Below are 25437 nucleotides of genomic sequence, written 5' to 3'. Positions count from 1 at the left end.
CCTGGAAGCAGAACAGAAATACAGCATCTCTGCTAAGTTGCCACAAGTTTCAGACACACTGATTTACAGGACTTGTATCTCCCACTGTGTAAAAGCCCCCTGAACGCGTACTGGTGCTCAGGATAGAACGTGGGGCCAGGGAAATAGCTGAGAACAAGGAGTATAGCATGGGAGAGAGGGAAGGGAACAAAGGTATCCATCTATCTATGAGAAAAGCGAGGAAGGAGAAGGTCCTCCTGGGCAATCCTGTGAGAGACAGCATACTCACAGCCGGTGTTTGCAGATACTAGTGGTCTCCAGGAAAGCTAATGCGCTAGCATACGTTCCCTACAGCATATTTAAATTACTGGTTTCCTCCAGATCCACAATAGTACATTAAGCTTTCATCCTCATGTCCAGCAAAATTTAAAAGTATGGCTGATCTCTCCGTTTTAGTTGCAAATCAATTCAGCTGGCTACAGAAGAGACAGTTAGGAGACTGCAATATTCCCTACAAGGCTATAGGTAGAACATAAAATAGTCATAACGTTGCTAAGTAGCAAGGCAAGGCAACAATGCCTTCCATTTTCAAAGGAGTTTTTGGCAGATGAATCTTCCTCTAAACAAGGGGAATATACACACTGCCTCATTCGCAGGAGTTGAAATGACTATCTGCAGTTACTGTGCAGGTGTTTTCTTGTGTAGGATGTTCAATTTAGAGCACAAGAATTGCATGACCGAAGGATAATGCAGGTCACAAGTACTCTAGAGAACAACATAGTTGATCCTTCGATCACTTGCACTTCATACAGTGCAAATAAAAGCCATAATCGTAGCCTTTGACACAAAAAGCCCAGGATTACACTAGAACACATATATACCTATCCCACCTCCAAATATTAAGTTCCTATAGAAATTTTAAAGTTGTAGCATTTAAGAACATATTATAACTTCCCTTTTCATTAGAGGCCAGTAATGAAACCTGAAACCTTCCCCCCCAAATAATTTATTTGAACTATCTGCCCTTATACACATAACGTACACTTCTACCTCCTGCTCTCCCTACCTAGCTGCCAGCCCTCAAAACTAGTTGTCATCCCATTTAGAGACAGAACAGAGGCAAAAAAAAAACAAACAAACAAACAACTATTCTCTCTCTTTATAAAAATGAAATGTGCATTTCTGGGTGCACACATATAAATAAAAAAATTCTGTGAACCCAGAAACCCCTATATAGAATGCACTTCTATAGAAATGACAGGAAACAATGCATCAGTGTTTCAAACAGGCAAAAAGCATCAGGATATCCACCCAATGCCTTGAGAAATTATTTATTGATTAGTTACTGCCAAGGATCTTACCAACCAGCTTTTCTTCAATTCAAGATGTACTTGGTTTTGTGGATTTCCACACTATTTGCAACAGGACTCCCTTTGACAAGAGAGGCTTAGAAGGAACTTTTGGTGGTGGTGGTGGTTTGCTTGGCAGAGAGACAGACTGCTGTGGTGATCAGAAGTACTTTTCCTAACTGGAAAACATATAGCACAAAGGCAAAGAAACCACAATAACCAACCAATCAGGTTAATTCTTTGGTTTAAAAAGTGCTCAAAAAGTGGCAGAACAGGTGCTGATGATTTTGGTTAATGAGATAATTTTCAGCCTGCTTTTCCATTGGCATGCTGCTCCCCAACATGGTGGGTTCAGTTTTAATTATATTTAACGGTTTATTTAGTAGTACCACCACAAAAATCAACCCACACTTTTAAGACCTTCTTTTGTAGAGTCTTACTTGCATTCACATCACAAATCTTCAGAAGTTCCACTTTACACCAGAAGCTAATTTTCAATTACATTTTTACATTACTGACCCTGATGGTGGATAACATGCTTATGTTTGCAGTCTTACCTATTTTTCATGAGCTGCGTAGATTTATTCCTTACTTCCTGTAACCATCAATACATAGAGTTATGTGTGCTGTTAATGAGAAATTGTTTTATGACTGTTTTTTGCACGTAAATCACCTCTGTTGGTAAGGATAGATAAATAACAAAAGTCCTGTCTCCCTAAATAAGTTATTGGGCTTCTAGTCACTTCTGACAACTTCATTTTGCTTGACTCAGTATAGCGTCTTCTTATTTGTTATTTTCCAACATTATAAAGATGTTATTTCTCATTATATTAGGTCTTTCTGGGGAAACTACAGATAATATACCTAAATTTTAATGAGTACAAAACTTAGAATTCTAAGTCTTTCTTAAAATCTGGAATGATCTTGGGAGCATTCTCAACTCTGAAAAAAAAACCCTGTCCTGGTACTGAGAACTTACATTTGCTAACTGGAGGTTAAAAAAACAAAAGCATCTAAGGAAAAAAAAAAGTTTCCAAAGGTATGCTGATCAGTGGGCTTTCCTAACAAAAGCAACAAAACCGCACTATTGTTAAGATTAATTTTTACATTATTGATGATGATTTGTGGCAGAGTTAATTATTTTCAGTAGTGTTCCAGCTTTGCTCTTGCCAAGTTTTCTTTCAATTTGATTGTATAATCAAACAGTTCATGTACTACAGGATAACTGGGAAGGCTTCTTAAGCTTCCTGTAACCGTGAATTAATCTGACGAAATCCTGAGAAGCATCCTGGGTTATCATCAGACATCCTCTGTCCAAACAAATTAAGGCTATTACGTACAGTGGAAACAGCAATTCTCTCAGGCAAGGAGAGGCACGAGCACTTCTGTAGTCTGGTATTTCTCGTGTGTTAATATGAAAGGTGCACTTTACTGACCTTTAGCATTACCAACACCATGTCCATTCAGCCTTTCTCAACCTTCTCAAAAATAAACTGAGACCACTAGAGTAAAATTCTATCAATGCCTTAGTACTACAAAACCAACACACGCTTCTATAGCAACCCATTCTGGAAGAGCAGCATAGAAGCTGAGAAGTAGAGTGGACTCCTGCCGCACCCTACAACCTTCCTTCCCCAAAAAGCCTGCATCGGTATTCCAATAGGACATAATTCATACTAATGCTATTAAAGTGCAGGAGGAGTAAAAAAGAAAGTATGCCTGAGAAATATCTTGACTGTAAAAAACAAAACACTTAAATGGCAATAGGTAATAAAAGCAGAATTACAACAGAACATTTCTCTGAAGTGGTTCTTTTCTTATCAAATGTATCCTTGAAAAAGAAAAAGAAATGCTTCCTACCTAAAAAGTTTTAGAGGGAAGTGAAAAACAGTCCTTTGCCACATAAAATCATACTGGTAATTACAAAAAGTAACTGAATTCCTACAGCAAATTATATTTAAAACCCAGACGCTTGATTCACAATGTGTTTAATTTCAAATTTTCTTACAGATACACATAGTACAGATAGGAGGAAGAGACTATTGAAGACACTATTTTCTATTCAGGTTATGCTGCTGCCTTTGGACAGTATATAGATCATTATTTGAATAATTTTGTTAATTTCCTGGCTCCATCAAGAACATTAAAAACTTTGCTATTGATTTCCACAGTAGCATTTTACCCTGTAAATAACAAAATAAGTGTCACTGAGAACCCTAATAATTCATAGAGGGAATTAAGAGCAGCTGGGTTTTGCTATTTTTAAACAGAGCTAGACTTCATTTCACCTGCAGCACTATTTGAGAAAGAGAGGGCAACCCTTCTGCATTTCTAGCAAATACCAACGTTAGATCTGGCTGTCCCATCTGCAAGGTGACTAGCCAGCTTAGGAGTCTGTCAGCAGAACACTGTGATGATAGTCAGGTGATCAGGCTATGAAGTTATCTGAACTAATAGGATACTTCAAGAACAATGTATTTGGAGAAAATATCTTCCTTATATCAGTCTGAATCTACACTCTTTTCGTTTAAAACTATGACCCCTTGTATTAAATGGCTTAACAAAGCTATATGTATATTTATTTCTCATAATGATAAAATGAAGAAGAGTTCTCATTGGCCTTCTAGAGCTGACTTCTAAAATCACTACGAAATTTTTGTGTTATGAAATAGAAGTGCTACACGACTTACCTAAAATGCTTCACTACCTCAAAATGTACTATCAGTTGGTATATTTGCACAAACTGTCCTTCAAACTCAAGTAAACTACAGAACAAAATACATCCTCATTTTTCTGCTTCTTCCTTATAAGCTATGGTATTCATCAATGTTCTAATGTTCTAATAATTCACAAGAATAGTCAGAGTACGGTGTTCTTCAGTAATTTTTAAAATTACTCAACTGTGTATCTGCTCATAATGTCTGAGAGCTTATTACTCTGGCAGAAAGTCATCACAGCAGAAGATACACTCTCTGTATGAATTGAAGTGTAGAAGGAGAGTAAAATTAATGCTAAGGGATAAAAATGTCTATATTCATGACCCACAGCCAAGAACTTACTCTTCGGCAAATTCTTCAAATCAAAATAACAATGAACCAAACAGATGAATGAGTAGTGTAAGAAGTAATGTGATTTAATCTTCCATGTCTAAATGAAGTCCTGCTACATGCTAATGTGGTTTTGAATTAAAAAAAATAAAAATAAAAATTATTCCTTCAGCAACAGAGTTAATGCCATTGTGTCAAATAGTATTAAAAATCTGTCCTTTATCATCCTGCAGAAAGTTTGCTTTGCTGTGGTACATTGACAGAAACAGAACAGGTTTTGCCTTACTGACAATGCAAAGTATCAGGAGGGCCTTGCATAACTCGATGTGCTAGTTTACGAGGGATGTCCTGACTTTGTAGGGCATTCCCAGCTACACGGATTGACTTGCAAGTTCTGCCTTGTTTTCAAATGGATGCTGGAGACACTCAATTGCCTGCACCAGACATCACAGCATCGCTTCTACCTACCACTATTCTGCAAGCTACCTGGCTATTTAAAGATACATTCAAGAGGAGGAAGGAGAAGAATTGTGTATCACCAAATAATGCATTTTAATTTTACATTACATCAGAGTAAGATGGGAAAACTATGTAATAATACAACATTATCATGACACGGTAAAAACAAAAATATTTTTGAAGTTCAAATTAATTACAATAGTGATACACTTATTCTACAAGAAGAGTTATTTAGGAGTCTATTTATACTGCTCCTCCTCGTGACAAAGGCTCATCTTTAGCATACCCGGTGACTGTAAAGTCTTACCATCTACAGTTGCATATTTATGTAACTGATGTTTCTTCTTATTCTGCCTACTTTAGAAACAGATTAGAGTACAAACAGAATTTCCAACCAGTGATTATGAAATTGCTTCAATTGAAATAAGAGAAATTTTTTAAAAAGAAAAAGTTATTTCAGTATACAAACCCTCTCAGTAGAGGTGACCCGTATTACATACACACAATTGAAAATCAAAATTCAATCATCTCGTCTGCCCTCCCCATTACTCCACTGAGTTTATAATATTTGCAGAAAAGAAAGGCAATGAGAGAATGATTACGGCAGGATAAAAGTGAAGTGAGTACAGGGCTTCAAAGCAAAAGAATGCCAGAATACCAGAAACTGATACATTTATAGGTACAGAGAATCTATTTCAGTGTCATTTTTTTTTGGGTGAGCTGGAAAGAATTACATTTATTGTTTTTTCTGCATTTCAGAAAGTTAATTCAAATTAGTTACTCTAGTCACTTGGGGCAACTAGCTTTGCAGGAAAAAAGGTGAGATGTTCCCAACTAGAGGAAAAAAAGCCCTCCAAAGCAATTCTAAAATATATTGTTTCATGTACACAGAGAAAATATTTGATACTGGTGTACATAGGTATTACCTGTATTAATTTGAAATTAGGTACCAAAAACCCCATTAATGGCTTCACTGTTCAGGGCTAATAAGAAAACTTTACACTACATGATAGCATGAACTCCTCTTTTAATGACAGTCATTGTTACACCGCTTTATCTAACTGGCTGAACCCCCGAGATGCACATTTTAAGAGGCTGCTGTCCTTTGCCAAGACACTTTACTACTGGAACCAGGAGACTACACAGATAAAACAGTCATGGTGGGTTCACTGCCATATGAGTGACAGGGTCTGACATTTGGGCTAAATTAGGTCTCATTCTTACTATGTAAGGATGCTAAAGTTCTTTATCATTTATTATGATGCTTTTGTTTTAGCCTCATGACATTTTACCTTGAGACAAGCCAATACCAAGTCATTTTTTGCTGCACCCACTGCTGTCAGCGAGCAGACCATCGTTTTAAATCTGGTTAATATGAAACTGTTCATTAGGACAACAAATTAATGAATGAACTGGGAGCGCTTAATAAAGAAGCTGCCATTAAACTTTTCACTGTTCTTTGATGTTACTCATGCTGTTTTCTAACCGTGGCTCTGCCATTCCTGTTGCCCAGTGCGTTAGGATCAGCCAAAAGTGAACAAACATCTCAGGTCATCAATATTCCCAGCATTCAAGTTACTGTCATTTAAGCTGCTTCAGAGATAAACAGTTTTTCCAACTCTGTCCTGCAGACAGAGAGAAGGGTGCTACTGAGAAGGGACAAAACAGACACGGCTGTAAGTTTCAAGGTGATTGCGAATATTTGAGATGGCAGCACGCTGAACTGCTAGGAGCTGCACCACGTGTCATCAGTGATTGTGTTACACCATTTTTAGTTAATGATTTTGGGGTAGATCCACAGAGGGGTTCAGCAATTGCAGCATCACAAATTGCATGATTCAGATGCCCATCGCTTCAGGGAAGTGGAATATCCAGTCTTCGGCCCTTCCTCCACCTCTACAATAAATGGGATAGTTCACTTTTCCCTACACAATCCTCAGCAGAAAACGGGCAATAAGCTGTATTTCTGACAAGATTTCCTAAGATGAGCATCTCCATTTAATACAGCTCTAAACCCTCTTTTGTAATTCAATTCCCCATGCTCTTTCCTTCAAAAATGAAGCAAGTGTCAATTTTATCTTTAGGATGCAATTGGAAGAGTGTGTTGAAATAGCCCTTCACACAATTATAATGATGACAATATTTGCCCAGCAAAGGAGTGACTCATTATTCTCCACTGAGTGACCAAAACATTAGTCTAGAGATGTAGATCCTTCCCTAAGGACCAATAAATCTTTAATTATTTTATACAAAGTGACCTAGTTTCAATAGGAAACTGGCATCCTATATTTTGTATTAGGATTGATTCTGATTTGAACAAAAGACTTCTAGATCCACAGAAAAGGACCCTAACTCTCCCTCTAATTGTATTTCTGAGCAAAATTTCCAGTAATTACATTTTTTTGAGGCACACACAATTTGCCAATGTATGTTAGCATGATGCACCTACTGCCTCAGTCCCTTTTGGGGACACAAATTACATGAAACATCGGTGAACAGTGACCGGTTTAGCAATGAAAAAAAATCTGCATGAACTTAGAAAAATGCAAAAGCTGAGCTACAGACAGACACAAAGTTTGCTTTTAGAACCACAGACACATACAGAGTGGAAGTTGCTACGCAGACATCTTGAGAACTGCACCTTTAGATTTGGGCCGTTCAATGTATTTGTGCATGCAACCTCTCTCTGTGGCCTCACCAGACCAGCACCTACTGATGGTCACATAACTTGATGCTGTTGGCGCAGCCTGCAGACACTCAGCCACTCCAACGCCCTACCACTGATGGCAGCTTTGCAGAAGCAGGCACTGCTCAGGAGGAGTGAAAGTGATTAAACTTGTACCTGAAGCAAACATCATCCGGAGAGAACTTTCTAGTCAGTGATATCAGGGGTAACCCCTACAAGGGCACACAGTGAGAGCGTTCTTTCCCTCCCCGCAGTGTGCCGCAGTTAAGGCTGTAGTTTCATGAACACTTTAAGCCAATGTAAATCTTAAAAAAAAAAATAAAATAAAAAAAATAATTCTGTCACTACCTGGAGCCAGCACAGCTATGGTGAGCCAAAAGAGAGAACCAATCCAAGCTAAAAGTGAGCTATTTTCCTTTCTTGATATCCTCAACCTTTATCACTCTCTCTGAGCCAATTCATCTCATAATCTGAAAAATGCTGGAGCCAGCACAAAGGAGAGGTTGGCAGAGGAAAAAGCAGCTGGGCATGGCAGGAGAGCTGGAAAAGCTCTTTCAATCACAGTGTTGGCTTCCAAAACATTTATGAAATTATGGCCTAAACTGCATTGCAAGCCCACTTCCAGCTTTTTCATACACTCCTGTCTATTAAACATCTAATGAGATTTTAATGTCCTACAACCCACTCGATTGTTTTAAAATTTAAAAACACATAGTCAAATAGATGTGATCGTTTTTTCCATCTATTTATAAATTAAATATCTGTGCTGATCTAGCTGGCAATATGAAATTAGACATTGTGATCATTTTTTTCATCTATTTATAAATTAAATATCTGTGCTGATCTAGCTGACAATATGAAATTAGACATAGCTGTAATAAATGAAGATAAATCCAAAAAATTGTACTTTACAACATACAGTTCCTGCCTAAAACGTTGTGGCATTTTCTATCCATCATTTTTGTTTGAAGGAAGATATTAAGACCATTTAACCTGTTCCAAAACACTGCTAAACATCTGCATGCTCCTCCCTTTATATTTGTGCTAAATGGTGCATTTGGCAAATAATGGATTCTTAAATCATCTTAAGTGGTACAGACAGTTGCAGGAATTCCCGGCTATCGGACTTTGAGCCCTTTATTAGAAATGCTGCGGAGAATTCTAGAAAGAGGAGAGATTAAAGGAAAAGGAACAATCTAATTTGTTTGGGCACTGGACAATATTCTGCACGGAGTGTTGGACTTCCCAATATCTGCAAGACCTTTGTAGAATCATGGAAAACTAAGGGGATATTTGCAAAAGCTATGATATAATTTGATATGATGTGATACACTAATGACAGAAATAGGCAGATGCTAGAGCTAAGTAAGAGAAGCCAGGTACAAGTTGTCTCAGAAACACACCTTTAAAAAATTAAACTTGGTTGATTTAATATCCTGAAAAGATAAACTAAAAGAGATCCTAATCAGAACATCACTATGAGATGGTTTCCTTCTCTGGGAACGGCGAGCCAACGGGAAGCTGTCACTTGAGAGCACGGGGCAGGGCACGGAAGCCAGCAGTTGAACCTATGAGATACCGAAAGCAGCTTATGAGCAACGTTTTAATACTCCACGGGAAGAAGAAATCGTTTTCATTACAAAGAGGAAAAAAAACTGCCTTGTAATAGTGTGTATGTGTTCAGGTACTAAGTAGAATTTCTTGTGAATTGGGTTTTTTGTAGACCTCTCTCTTGCTGGGAACTATCAGGAAGAAACTTTGTGAAGCAAAGGGGTGTTATAAAAATAAGGCAGTAGTTGTTCCCAAAAACTGAATATTTATCTTGGCATTCTTACTGGGAAATTTAACATTTTCAAGCAAAGGCATATGGCATCTATTCAATAATTTTTATTTAATTTATCTCCTGAAAACAGAACCAATCAAACGTAAAGTACTATTACCAGTGTCTCTCCACTTTCACTTATTCAAACTTAAGCAGTTTCCAAAATTTTATTCTTAAGCAAGCAGCATTTATAGCAAGAAAGCTGAGAGCACGAGATGTCAGATGCAAACTCTACCATGTAACAAAACCACCTCAGTCTTCACAATTAAGCTAATATTTCACAGTAAAAGGCTAGCTTAGTAAACAGAAAGCGAAACCAAATTATACAACAGTTCCTGGGCTCTAGATGCTAACATGGGTCTGTTGGCCATGTCAGGAGAAGGCAAAATTATAAAGTGAAAATTATAATTCCTTATTTAAAATCCTGAAGTGAAAGCCTTCACGTTTAGAAGTTACAGCACTATGCTGTCATTCCTATCATCTATTTTGGTTAATTCAACAAAAATGCAATCATCTGCTTAGGCCAGCCCAGATCAGATTAGTCTTGCCAAATGACTGTGTCATACACGAAGACTATATTGCCATGCTCATTAAAGTGGATCTAATTCACTGTCATCCTTGTGTACATACAAAGAAAAACCTTTCAGCTCATTGGATATGATTACTTCCGTATGAAAAAGATAAAAATCAGTCTTTCCTTTGTGCTCTTCCTATCTGTACGTCTTCCGCCCAATCCCTCAACTTCTTTTTAAAGTTTATTATTATTGTTGTTGTTGTTACTATTATAGCTTGGACTGTTGTCTCCTTTTCCACCTTGTAATTTAATTTTAATTTGTTTCATTTACTCCTGTGGTTATATAACTCCACTAAAATCAACTATGAAGTTGCATAACAACTATACCCAAGACATATAAATGCTTTGTCCTAAGCGCTACACTAACACTGAAGAATCATGGGTGGCCAAGAACCACCATACCGGTTCAGATGGGTTCAGCCCCATCTAGCACAGTGTCCTGCCTCAAACAGTGGCCATAGGTGCCAACTCAGAGAATGTTAAGAACAGAGCATGCATATACAGCAGCATTTCTCCTAACTTCTTGCTCAGAGGATTTCCTGAACCTACATCGAAATTCAAGAAGTAAAAGTAATAAAGAAAAGAAAGGATGTCCTGTTTCGCAAAGTATCATAAAAAAGGAACCATAGCAGAGGGAAGAAGGAATTCAGAATGACGGTGAAGAAACACACTCCACTGGTGCAAACCCATTAGTCAGTAGTTCAGCAAAAGCACATTGGAAGTTACAGAACAATGACAGCACGCTACAAAGGTAGCATACGCAGTGTTAAGTCCATTAAACGTTTCAGTTACTGCTCTTCCTGTCACCCATACTTTTAGATAAATCAAAGGTCTATGTACCTGCTATAACGTTGCTGTTCTTTTCTTCCTCTCTGGCCTGATAAAGTCACCAAAAGAATTTTAACCAAAAGAGGATCCTGCTTGGTTTCAGATGATGGGAAAACGAATTGATATTCAGGCCACAATGCAATCATGCCCACTGACCCAGGGTATTTACAAATATTACATAACGCGTCTTCAGAAAATAAAATGGAGCAACACTTTGAGGTCTTTTGAGCAGCCACCTTAGCAAAACCTTAGATAAACAGATGTACACAGGTGCTACTTCAATTCAGATGATCTAGAAAGAGGGACAAATAACTAAATAGATAAATAAAATTTATTTCACACTAATAAGTGCTGTCAATAAGTGCTCCAATTCAGTGTAATTCTAATTGTGGAATTACCACCAAGAGCAAGACATCCATATGAACAGTCTGCAGAAAGCATTAGAGAAGAGCTGTCTCACAGCAAGGACTGTTCAGAGCTAGAGATATAAAACATGATGCAAGGCACCAATGACCTGGATTTTACCTGAACACTTTCACTCTTCCTGCCTAGAAAGAATTTGTATACTTGCCAATAATACTTGAAAAAAAAATAAATCTGGACTCAATCACTATACGTATGTGATGCACAGTGAGCAAGCCAAGACTTCTTAGAAGATAGAAGTTATTGCCCATGAACAATCTGACACATTTAGTAACCACCCAGGGCATGCAATAGCAGTTCAATGCAGTACATCTGCACATTCTTCTGCTTGGGAAATTCCAGACGGAAATACAGCTGCCCTGTCGCTGCTGGCCTTACAAACCACTCTCTTATAGCTCCTCTCCACATTTTCTGACTTAAATATGAATTGTGTGAATTTGCATCCCTATTACTAAGCCATGCATTGCATTTCTTGCAAATCTTGTACTGTAAGTAATTTAAAACATAAATTAGATGAAGTGACTTCTGATATAAGTTATTTTTATAGTAACACCTGCAAAATATCTTCTTAGCAAGAGAGATGTTGAATTCCTTACAGACTATAGAGGGCAGTTTGAGTTCACTCACACACTCCAAAATAAAAAATTGTGTGAAACTAATTTTGTTATTATGCTACTTATTTCTAGAGCATCTACCAAAGTATTAAACATATGCCCAAATACTCCAAGGAGAGCATCAGTTACTGTATGAGTTGAAAAGCAATTAATTTCAAAGTTAATCTGGACAAAGTAGTTTATTAATAGCATTAATGATTATTATTACTTGGAATGTCAGAAATGCTCAGAGAACAAGTTGAAAATGGGACTGCCTGTCACATAAACATGCTGTCTTTATCTAGGGATAAAAAACAAAGCTGTAAGAGTATTGTAAGAGTCTTGTCCAGGTGAAAAAAACCATCATCTATAACATCACCTAAGCTGGTTACAGATAAAAAGCTCAGGGATAGACAGACTCAAACTAGCAAAGCCACATCTTGTTAAAGCATATGTCGCCTGTCTACAATACTTCTAACACATGCTAGAACATACTGGATGCATTATCACATTTATTGCCTTGACAACAAAGCTAGAATTAATAGTACAGGGTAGTCCTTGTTCCAAAGAACGAAAATTCAAGAGGAGGCAAGGGAAGTATTATCTGAATTTTCAGATGCTGTCTGAGAAGGTATTTTTCTGAGAAGCAAACAAAAAGCCCAGATTTTTTTAAAATTTATGTCCTAGTTAACTAGGGGAATATGTGATTTTTCACAAGTCCGTCCCAAATGCTGCTCTGTGCCTGGCAAAATAATAAAAAAGAAAAACTGAGGAAATCTAAATAAAGTTTAGATTTAGATTTAAAAACACTTTTAAATAAAAAGTGTTTGTAAAAAAAAAAAAATTCAAAAATAAAACCTTTCAATTTTTTCAGGTTTCTTTTGGTTTTTTGCCTTACAGCTGAGGTTAAAAAAAAAAAAAAAATTTAAAGTCAATGGAAATAGAATCTGTTGTAATAACCAAGTCTATTTGTCCTCTACAAGTGTTAAAAGAAATATTTTCTCCAGTTCTGATATCGGATACTCTATTTAGGAAAGTTCTACTGAAAATACTTTGTATCAAGGTGTACTTGGTCTCAAGTACTACATTCTCATTGCTATTTAGCAAAAAAGCATATTTTCTTCTTATTGTTCCAAGATGTCTCAGCTTCCTTCCAGCAGAAAAACCCTGGAGTACCCTGAAAACATTTATCAGTGAAAAATTTGTCCCACATGATGTGGGGAAGAGAGTGGAAAAACTGCAACACTGACCAACTTACAAGCAATGTTTAAGCTAAGAAGCAGCAGTCTTACTATTGGCTTTTAATCACATTACTTACGTTTTGGGAACAGAGCTCTTGCTTTTTACATTTGACATAAGAACAACTTTATCTCTGTCTTTAGAAGATTGTCATAAAAACAGTGAGGTGTTTCTAATGGAAATATTCCAGTGAGAACTGGATTTGTTCTACATATACCAAATATACTTGTACAGCTCCTAGTCTTTAAAATTAAGACTTAAGGTCAATAAATAATTTCCTTTTCATTAGTAAAGTGAAGAGTGTGAAATTAATTATTTTTATGTCCTCATTAACTTGCTAACGTAAACCCTCTGTTTAGAATGCAAGAACATATAAACCCCAGCAAATTTACTGCATGCAGTGAATTAATAGAAGGACTGAGATTCCCAGCTCCTCACAGGGTGTTTTTTTTAAAAAAAAAAACAAACCCAAGTTTACTACTATAACTTGAACTTATAACTGGACTGCACTTGGTGGGCATGGCATGACTTGTACAAGCTTATCCGTGAAAAAAAAAATTAACAGGCATTATGAAAATGAATTCTGCTCTTCATGTTTTCAGCTAAGGCTTTCAGTCATGCCAAACCATGCTCACTTCTAGACGTGCATATGCGCCTCTAGCAGATGTGGCACTGACTTCATATTTGGATCTGAACATAACTTTACCTCCGGTGTGTCCCCACATGTTCACAGGTAAAAAGCACCGCTTCGCTAAGAAATGCAACTCATGGTGTAACAAACAGAAGTTGAAGAATTCAGCACTGTCAAAAGGGGCGCTGCTGACCCAACCGCTAATGGGTGCTGATGCCGTCAGAATGAACCTCACAGTGCCAACAACGGGCTCCTTAAGAACAGAAAGTTAAATCAAGGCACTGGCAAGAATCTTTTCAGTCTATCTGACTGCTGTGTATAACCAATAATATATACAGGTCCATGCAAACACACACAATAACAATTACGCAACCTGCCAACTATATGAAAAATTAGGTAATTTTGACTGCGGGTCAAGGTGAGGCCCTGCAGAGAAACTGATAAATAAAGCTGTTTCAAACCTACCTGAACTCTCATGTTAGGAAAAGGGCATTTGTGGGTTTTGTTTTGTTTGGGGGTTTTTTCCATCCTCTTGAATGGAAACCGGAAGCTGATGAATAATGTCCCTACGCTGCTTATAAATAATGATACAAGGAGTTAAGTATTTGTGGAGTAGTAATATAAAATAAAACAATACTCAACATCTTACTAAGGAACACAGCTTCTAGAAGTCCACGACTCAGTTCATAATTTTAATGGAAATTTAGCAGTTCTAAAAAAGAGGCCAAGGGAATCTATTAATTCCTTTATCTCAAATACATTTCTTTTATTCTCTTTGTGATTGTGATATATCACAAAATTATATATTTTATTTGGCAGATTTTTATCGCTAGCGTTATCTGTACTTTTGCTGAAGCGTACTTCAAGATTATAGCCTAAACCAGAAAAAGTAAGAAATTACTTTTATAACTGCATTAAAGAAAAAATAGATTAATGAAAAGTATGCTGTATATATTTCAAGTTTATTCCAATCTGCCTAGTTAATTAATATTTTCATTCAAAAAAGACCACCCCGCCCTAAATAGCAATAATGAACTCACAGTAGATTCCATGAAAGATTCACCTGTGAATTTTATTTGTTTTCATTGCTTTGTTTTTAAGCATAGCTCTGAAAAGGTGAGCAAATCAGACTACTACTGTCAGTCGATATAGGCTGATTTTACAGTAGCCACGTATTAGATTAAACTACAGAACTATATTTAACCTGAGAAGATAGGGTCCCATTTATGTAATCCTGCTTTAGGAGCTCCTAATGAGTTACTGCAGCCTAACCCAGATATGCCTGCCAGCAAGTTCCCTGCTCTTTCATGTCGACACAATGATGAGAGTACGATTTCATTGTAAAAATTGCTGCACGGCACAAAGAACGCTCTTGTTGATCGTCAATATAATCAGTAACCTAAAAATAAACTTGTGCCTAATTTAACTCATATTTGTAACACAGAAGGTTTATTTTTATTTGTATTATATTTGCTATATAGCCATAGTCACAGTGCTACTAAGAAGACGTTCCTGAGGTGGGGGAATAAGCAGTCAATGGAAAGAGGTTAGTAAAGAAATTGATAAGTTCTTTGACACTAGAGCGTTCACAGAGAGAGTAGATGCCTACATTTACAATTTATTGAACACATGCAGAAATTACTGAAAGATGCTTTAGGTCTCAAATTATACGTTAAGGTGAGTTATTATCACAGTGGCCTCTTTTTGCTTGAAAAATCTCCAGACAAGGATGCTCATCCACCTTAGAAATGTCTTCATCTTTTAGAGAGCATCCGCTGAGAGTCGGGCTTCCCCAGCGGAGAGTCCTGCACTCAGCCACCTGTCTGGCAGACACATATGGCACTTGGGGATCAGCGGGGGCCAGGGTGAGCGTCGGTCACTCGGTAACATCTGCCAGCTGATCAAAAGTGGCATTAATGAAATTCTAAAAGGAGTTTAGTTCACTCCTTCGTGCTGAAAGGCAGCTGTAGTCACAAGAGGTGTACAGAAAAAGCAGCACATTAAGATTATAGATGGTAAAACAGAGCAGGGGAAAGGATGAAGCTTTTCAGAACATGCTTTTTGACTCAAGTCACCTACAGCAAACACCTTGCTAAACACAGTCATAGTACTGTTTGAAATCAAGCACAGCATGAAATGTAAAACAGTGATGTAAGAAACAAGGACAGGAATAACAAAGACCCAACTACAAACCAAAGAAAAAATTAAGAATTCATAATTACAATTTGGCATTGCATCACACCCTTCAGTACCTGTTGTTTCTAGATTTGACTATATTTAAAGGGTTGTTAGTTTGAAGATCATTACAATAAATGATCATCATGCAAAAATTATATATATGTTAAAAGTAGCTGGAATTTCAGTGTCACTGGCTGCTTTCTTTACACTGTGTCTACTGATACTGTGTATACAGGTAAAGCACTAAAAATGCAGTTTAAAGAGCTGTAGTTTCAGATCATCATATTTTCTCTGCGGCACTAGGATGCCTTTCTCTGTTGCTTTATCAGGTCAAGAGATTTCAAGATTCAGAGAACAGCAACTATAGCAGGAATGGAGACATGGCATTCCCAAAGCCAAACAAAGCAATAGACCATAAACATGGTATCTTGGCTTCAAATGGTAATTACTTCCCTGCAAAGCTAAGGCTATAGTCCAGTGGAAAGTTCTTCCACTAATTTAGCTCTTCACAAAAGAAACAATGAGGTGCCTCAAAGACAAGAGTTTACATTTATTTTACTTAAGTATATTTATCACAAAACATGATGACAGGAAAAAAAATAATGGCCTATTTAAGCAAAAGAAGAATACAAAGCTTATTTGAAGAAGGGAAGAGAACAGCAGATTTGATGACTGGCAGTCTGAGCCCTTAGCTTGTTTAACTATCACATACAAACAAATCAGAGATTTTATTCTGTGATGGGATTGAGACAGAATGTGAATCCCATTATCTTTTCCACCATGTGGTGCACCTATCAATTACGGCACTGTTTCTGCACCATGAGAATGCAACGTAAACATCTTGTGTAACGCAACCTGCCTGAGATCCAAACTTTCTGCGATGGTTTTTGTTGCCAAGATTTTCTTGCCTTAAGCTACCATCTGAAACATGGAAAGTTGCCCTTTGCCAAAGTGGAAAAGAAACATGGAAAGGAAGCAGAAGATAACGCCCTTCTGTTTCCCTCCATATTCAGCAATTCACCTGTTATGTTCAAATACTGTCCGATTTAACTACTAGTTTTCTTTTTTAAATTTGAAGGACTGAAAGTATCTCAGAAGTTGCGATATTGAACGTTGTCTCTAATCTACCAGTACTTTCAGTATTGGCTTGGTTGTTCCCATGAAACACGTTAATGCAGCTCCGTCTGGGAGAGAGGGAGACGTGAATCCTGTTCCATACCCAGTCATTAGGATCAATCACACAGCACGGGCCAGAGAGTGAACTCTCTCACAAGAACCATTCGCCTGAGTCAAAGAAAGAGGAGGGACATCTAAATACCATTTTTGATAAATGTTGCTTTGATAAACTCCAAGACTGATTTTTAGCATTCTTCCCAAGCTGAAGAAAGCTAATCTCTATGTCCAAGAAGCAAAGAATACAATCAGTGGATTAAACGATGACTCAGCACATGGAATGAGCCTCAAACTCTGAATAATAAATTTATAACCTATTTAAAATTTACAAGGGTGGTTACACTCACTGAAGGAGAAAAAGAAAAATAAAAAGGGAGTAGTGAGCCCTGATGGTAACTAAAAGCAAAATCTTACATTAGAAAATAAGTAGCTTGTTATTAAGAAGAAAGAAAAAAAGAAAAAAGGTCACTTTCTTTAGTGTGAGGGTAATTCAAAAACTCTCATTAAACAAAAACACTTGGCCTGTAAATTTAAATTCATCCAACACCACGCCATCCTCCAGTAGAAAGCTGATGTTCAGAAAGCTGATATTCAGAAAGATAAACCCCATGTTTAGCAGCAATAAAACTTACTATAAAATGTGTTTATTTGGCGTTATACAGGCAGATTTGAATCTGATATGAATATTTATGGGTAAAAATTCATAATATCAAGACATCATGAATATTAAGAAAAGTATATTACACAAATGCACATACAGATGATCTGTGCAGACTGAAATGTATACTCCATACTACAGAGACAGATAATCTCAATGGAAGAAAAGAAGCAATTATGTAAAAAGGAAATATGGAATGAAATAGATATCACAAAAAGGCTGAAATTCAAGTTACACAGGAGACTTAGGTGCTTCATGAATAAAGGAGGAAGAAAACTTCAATAACTGAGAAATCATGCTATGCAGGAAAAGGAGGAGGAGCAACTGAGTATAAAGTAATAGGCAGATTATTGTACAGAGACAGGAAATATCAGAGTATAAATACTACTTGTGAAAAACAGAATGAGTTTTAGCAGCGCTAAGAAATGCAAAGCTAAGAGCTCCAACTTACATACAGATCAACATTATGAACATGGCATTCTCCTTCTGGCTCAGTATCTCATGTAGAAGGATGACAAAAGAATTTATTCCTTTTCTGCCATGTGGATAGGCAGAAGGATAACTAAACAACCACCAGTTTCGACAGCTCTGCTTTCTGCATTATCAGGAACAGGATGTTAGTTTTGTCTCCTTGACATACTTCCACAGCAAGTATTCCAATCACAGATTCCATCACAGATCAAACTCCTCTGACATTAAAAGATGAAATAAATCTCTGTACAGAGACTATTATTCTCCGCATATATACTTAGGAACAGAAGTAGAGTCAAATTCTGATCCCGCTTGCACATTGTCTCTTTGTTAGTTGCAGCAATGTAAGCATCAGTTCTGTAAGGTATTGCATAGTGTTGCTACAGGCATACCCAACGCAAAATCACACAAGTATACAAGTCTGGCCACAGCTTGCAGGTTAAGGCAACCCAACATTATTAGAAATGCTATAAGAATTTTCTTTTCTTGCAATAAAAAGCATTATTTGTTTACGTTTCTTTGAACACAAACACCACAGCATTTGCCAGTCTACTCCAACATTACAAAACCAGAGAAAGTGTAAAATTTAATTGAACTACTTAAGTAATGAAGCTTTGACATTTAATTGATTTGCTTGAAATTGTAAATTGCTAAAAACCAAAACATTATTTTAACCTGACAGTCCCATTGAGACCAATACTTCTCACTGCACTGCAAGCTGTTTATTAGCACAAACACTACTAACAGCCTGCAGAAAAGAAATCTCAGGACTAGAGCTGGCTTTAAACTTCAGCTTGCTGTGGTTATAGCTTAAAGCTTCATGTTCACATCTGCCTAGGTACTAACCAATCCAGTTTGAAGCCCAGACGACAGCACCATGGGCTGACAGTCTTTAGTGCCACTCTACAGCTCTATAAGCCTGTATTTCCTGTAATTCGTTTCCCGTGTTCCTCTTGGGCTCAGCTATTTATTAGTTTATGCTAATACACAGCATATAAGTCTTCAGCCACATGGTTGGCACCATTTCTCCAACACCCTGCTCATCTAAGTCAAACAACCCTAGATAGAGCAATGCAGAATGACACTAGCTGACCAGAGAATTGCAGTACGTATTTCTCCAATGTGCTCAATAAGCTTTGATGCAGCACAGATGATGATGCTGCGATACACCAGGAAATGGCCTCAGGTTGCGCCAGGGGAGGTTTAGATTGGATATTAGGAAAAAATTTCTTCACCGAAAGGGTTATCAAGCACTGGAACAGGCTGCCCAGGAAAGTGACTGAGTCACCAAAGACGTGTTGACATGACACTTAGGGACTCGGTTAGGTGCTGGACTTGGTAGTGTTAGGTTTATGGCTGGACTTGATGACCTTAAAGGTCTTTTCCAACCTAAATGATTCTATGATTCTATGCTTTAAAAATCTCTGAAGAGATGAAAACTCCATAATGGATGGGATGCAGTCTTTGTAAAGGGATGTCAGGCTAGAGAGCATTTGGTCTTGTACAACTGATTCTAATTCAAAGGGCACAGAAGTGGCACTAGAAGAAACATTGCTGACAAGGAGAGAAAAGCAGGAACAAACCAGAGGATCCGCAGTTAGAGAAGTGTGAGTGGGCGTGCAGGGCCATATTCCAAAGAGAACCAGTTTTGCTGTCAATGAGCCATAATATCTCAGCTGAGCACACTGAAAATATTTACCTGAAAAAAAAGAGGAAAAAAACCAAGAACTACTTGACAGTTTTCCATAGAGGTGAAATTATTAATAAGCACTGGAGGCTTGTCCGGGAATTTCAACATGTGGTTTACAAGCCATCTTTCTGCTCTTGACATTTTCCTTAACCAGCCTGCAATACAATTTTATGTGCTACCTCAGAAAAGTCACAAGACGGGAAATTCCAGCATATTACGGGTCTCTAAGTTGACAGCAAGTTAAAACCCAGATGGAAAAGAGGCCTGCAGTTTGCTTCAACGGATTCAGAACACAAGCAGGTGGACTCCCACCATTCCCAAAATTTATTTTAAGATTAAATGTTTAACATCTCTGCAACAGTGCCTTGTATGAAGAAAAAAAGTGAGGGTTGTTTTTCCCCCCCCCCCCGGGGTGGCATATACGCAAGTTACAATGAGGACAGCAATGGTCATGATCACGTTTCAATGGTGTTTGCACGCATCACCTTCAGTCAGCTGAATGCACGTGGCATGCAGCATTTCCACCAACCACCTTGGGGCCAAGCACAGTTTCACAAGCCACAGCAAAAATGAACAAGAAAGTTCTCAAAAATTGAAGAAAGGCAATCCAATATCTTATTTGGAGAAAGTGAAAACCTGTTCTCCAAAACAGATAAGAAAAGATCTCGGCACCCAATGCACAACATCTGAGGATTTCCATGCTGACACTTATGAAGAAGGTTAGTTGACATCTACAAAAAGATCAGCACTATTCTTTGCTGCTTATGTGCTCCATGCAACATGGAAGCTATAGGTATACACTTTACTGATAGAGTGACTCATAAAGAACAGTCTCAAAACCTACGTTCTTCATTGGCACAGTAGCCAGGAGCACCACCTGTGAAACCGACTGCAGCCTTGCACCAAAACCAGGCTTTGCAACACTGAACTGGAGGCTCACAGACCTTGTAGCGAACTACAGGTTCACTAAACCATCACTCATGGGGCAATAGTAACTGCTGCTTTTATTGCCTTAGCCGTCTCACTGGGATATTCCTGCACTGCAAGAACAAGGAAAACTTTGCACTTATTCACTGTAAGAATTCCCCTGCTTCAAATGCACAGCCATTTCTTGGCATCCAAAATCTGCTAGGTACTGCGATGCAGCGAGTGTGCGCTGCCTGTCCTGCACCCAAAGTGTCAGTCTATCAAGAATCTACAGCAATTCTCAATACTGGCAATACCACATAGCCAGTAACTCGGTTCTGCCAGGTTAGCATACAGAAGATGCCCCTGTGACCTGTCAACACCTCTGAGGTCCAGAAACAAACACAGAATCGCTTGTGCATCTTCACCGCCTTCTACACATAGAGTCTCCCTTCTGGAAAACTTCACCCAGGCCTGAGGTCTGCCACCAAAATAGAACAGACTCAAACAAAGAGTGCACGCAGTTGGGAGTCAAACACATTGCTGGATTAAGAATACCACTCCCCAGAAACACTGAAGCTTACTGACAAAATGCTAAGAAATAAGTTCCAGAGCAGTTCAAATGAGAAGGGCTTAGCTCGTGAACTCATCTTGAACTGACGACAAAATTAAGCACGACCAACAAAGTCCTAGCAACACAGGCATGGATCACATGAAGCTTTGTGACATGAATGTTCCCAGGCAGGTTTAATGAGTCTCAGAACTACCATACAACTAGATAGAATTTATTCATGTTCTAATTCACTAGCATACTGGGTTCATTTTATACCAGAAAGAAGGTCTGTGCACCTCTTCAATTGCTAAAGTTTTGGACTGCAGCACCAAGGTCACATTTGCCTATCGAAACACATACAAGCACCCATTTACAATCCCACTTTTCAAGGCAGATTTCACCAGTCAGAAACACTTCCGGCATGAGCCACTCTAACATCTGAAAAAAAATCTGATTTTTAGATTTTACTGCAGATTAAAGAAGGATATATATGTATTCAACCCCCACAAAACTGTAGCAGCTCTTCCCAGGCACGGAGGTAAGGCTACTGGTCACAGTTGCAGTGAGCGTAACTACTACAGTTAACCTCTCTGCCAAGACTAGTTGTTGTCTACATCCAGCGTAAATCCAGAACACATGCAATAAAGTTGATTGATAGATGTATGGATGATGGATCGTAGCTGAGGTCAGAATCAAATTAGTCAATACCAACGGGGTTCTCATTTTTCTATTTAAAAAGGCACAACCATTGCAGGAAAGAACCCGTGACAACATTTGTAGCGCCTGTGGGGTATCTCAGGTGATATAAACCACGAAAAATAAGAAATGGTCAGTGTGATTCAAGAACTCTCAAAAATACGAGTTTCCCATTGTACAGTCCCACTACTAAAGAAGAGAACTAAGCCTTAAATCAATGATTCCTTCCTCATACGAAAAGAAAAATGTTATAGCAGAAAACAGAATGACATGGCTTAAACTGTGCAGAACATCCATTCTTCAATCACAAAAAAGCACACAGCAAAATAAGAATATGTAGCATTTTGCCATCAACAAAGCTGCCTACATAGACGCCCACTCTTCCTTATTTTCTCTGTAGCATATTCTAACTCACTCATCTCCTTCTGCATCTTTCTCAAAATTACTGACTTACCTACTTTCCATACAGCTTCTCCAGACTTGTTTTCACAAGAAAACTGACCAAGGAAATACTTATTCTCTTACAGTCAGTTCAGAATACATCATCCATTTTAATTTTTCCCTCTCCCGATATACTCATATAGCAATAAAAATAGTTTCCTTGAGAAACTGATAGGTTATTCCAGGGCATCTGAAATCTGAAATAACTAGAGCAGCATAGTTATTCCGCAGATCTAAGCTTCATGCTGTGATAGATTCACGCATTTGGTCCCACCTCCCAGTAAGGAGCTGGCAATTACTGCATTCCAGTGCAGGACCACGTATTTTTTCCAGCTCCCTTACTCCACATGCCACATACAGCTGACTGTGGCAGCTGAACCAGTAATGTGTTTTTTGCATCAGGTGCACAGGAGCTAGATATGAAAGAGCAAACCTGCAGTATATTTTGCATTTTCTGCAGATGAGGATTATTGTTCTTGACAATCACGATATTTAAGGCTCTGTTTTACCAACATCTGACAGGATTGAAGATTTACAGATCTAAATTTGTAAGAAATGCACAGTATTTATTATCTATGGTTATACGGGGACACCGCCCTCTCAGATTTATAGATATTCCTCTGCTTTGTGTGAGGAAACAGCAAATAACTAGAATCCTATGTTCCTTTTGCGCTCTTTGAAGGATTAGCCTCTCTCAATTCCTGGACAATATAAACATTAAGTACACTAAGTACTCTGATTAGAGCTTAAACACTGTTTATATCAGACACATCTCTAATACATCCCCTTGTAAAGCATAATCTGGCTTTATTATGAAATTACGCTACAGTACTAGTATGCAGGAACCTTCTATTTCATCCCGTTCGTCAGATACAGTCTCCACAAACACACTTATCTGTATGCTAATCCTTGAAGTATTTTCTGAGTGCACATTTGCGAACGCCCAGAAAAATTCTCTGCACTTACTGTTTTAACTCTTGGAAACCACTGCTTAGTTACCCCGTAGCTAGATTCCCAATAGCTAGCTAAATAGATGATAGACTTAATCTATCTCAGATATATCTAACCATGCTGTGGTCATGGTGCCCCACTGTGGTGCAGAAATCGCCATCTATCTTCTAGACTAGAAGTCATCTAGGAAAGGCGAAGGTGAAAAGATGGCAAAAAGAAAAAGCGGAAGAAAAACCAAAATATTTCAGGCTTTTGTACACAGTGGACAATAGCGAAAAGATAATCTGAAAAAACCCAATATATACAAAGAATTTTTGTTATTAATATACAGGCAGGGTTGGTACAATTAGCTGAATGCAGGAAGGCTTTGTTTTTTACTGCAAGAGGTAGTGACAGCCCTGACTGGCTGGCTGGTAGAACACAGAATCTAAAACAATTTCTAAACCTGAGAAATTGCAACATATGATGGCAATCCATTAAATCAAACAAAACAAACAAAAAGCAAAATAAAACAGAGAACATGAATAATGAGATATAACGAGATGTCAGGACTAACAGAAATAGCCCCAAAATCTTCTCTTTCCAAGGTAACTCATTGCAGAGACTACAAGTTAATGCCATTCAACAGTGAAACTGGTTTAAAAATAAAAAAAAAGGCTCATCTAATCTTCCCAGTCAAGTATATACATCTTGAATTCTGGAGGAGGAGATTTCTCTTCCAGACTCCGACCTTTCTTACAAGCGCAGCTTGAAATTGGCCAACAAATGCAAAAATTAGACATAGCGGACTAAGAGACAGCAGAAGCATTTAAGCCTCATTTCCTTAGGAAGCCAGGGTACAGCAAATGTAATTAAGGTTTTTACTAAGAGTTTGCCATTTTACTAAAAGACTCAGAATTACCAGAACAGAGACTAAGTGTTGGGGCACAGCATCACATCCTCCCTCCCCATCGTATGTGGTAGTGGCCAAAGCCTCATGCAAAAGCTAATGGGATGATTATCTTCTAGAAGGATTATGCTGCACAGAGAAGCTGAAGTCTGCCTTTGTGAGAATTAAGTCCACCATCCTTACTGGTCAGCTGAATTGTTTTCTTTTGCCATAGCGCAGATAGGTTTTCACTCCGATCTTTCTTAAAATGAGTAAATCTCAAAGAACATCAATATAAGAAGCTGGGATAAAGTGCACTTGCAGATCATTCGTTTTGGTTTAAGAAACAGGGAGTCCAGGAAAGGATATGGGAGGAAAAATGACTGAATTCTTCTTTAAGAAATAAAGGTCTGCTACACTTAATGAGCAAGAGTATAATTATAATATAATCTACACCTAACAAGTTTAGCAGTGAATGATTAAGACACGATCTGTTCTACGGGAAATGCCAACATATGACTCAGAGTAGATCAACATAAGGTAAAAACATTGTGAAAGTGGTGCTTTACACCTTGATAGGGAAAAAGCTGTGTTCTTGGGGTTTCATCTCTCATTTCTAAGCAATTTAGAGAAGCAACACATCACAATGCACTCTCTCCATCCTGATAGGGACCACAGTGTGTTTACATCCAGACAGTGCAGAAAGAACTATATGAAGGAGTTACTTCGAAGTCATAGAAGTACTTGCAGCTCAGAAACTCAGACAGAACAGGAATCACTGTCTCACAAAGTAAAAACTCCACCCCAGAAACATGCCCAGATTAGGCTCAGGATACAAGTGCATCACATTGCACAAGTATTTATAAAGCTGGAGAACAAGCTTCTTCAGAGAATTAGCAGTTCTCAAGAAAACAAGCCTTGTACCATTTTTGGCAGTTCAACTGCAAGCTAGTGAGAAGAAATGCAAAAATATTTGACAACACTTTCTTAGCATAAATAGAAGCATTATGATGCAGTAAATAAACTGTTACCAGATGCTGGATACTGCTCTAGATAGACAACAGAAAAAGAAGATGAAATCTCAGCTTTATAATCACTGACATTTTGGAAAGTCTTATTAAAATAGGTCTACTTTAGACAGATAATATGTTCCCCGTTCTGATCATTGAAGAAGAGAAATAAGGTAATTTTGGAACAACCCAAGGCAGATTGCTCTGCAGTG

Source organism: Vanellus vanellus (assembly GCF_965231255.1).
Source record: "Vanellus vanellus genome assembly, chromosome: 4".
NCBI lineage: Eukaryota > Metazoa > Chordata > Aves > Charadriiformes > Charadriidae > Vanellus > Vanellus vanellus.
The sequence above is the reverse complement of the archived record's forward strand: the minus strand, read 5'-3'. Positions refer to the sequence as shown.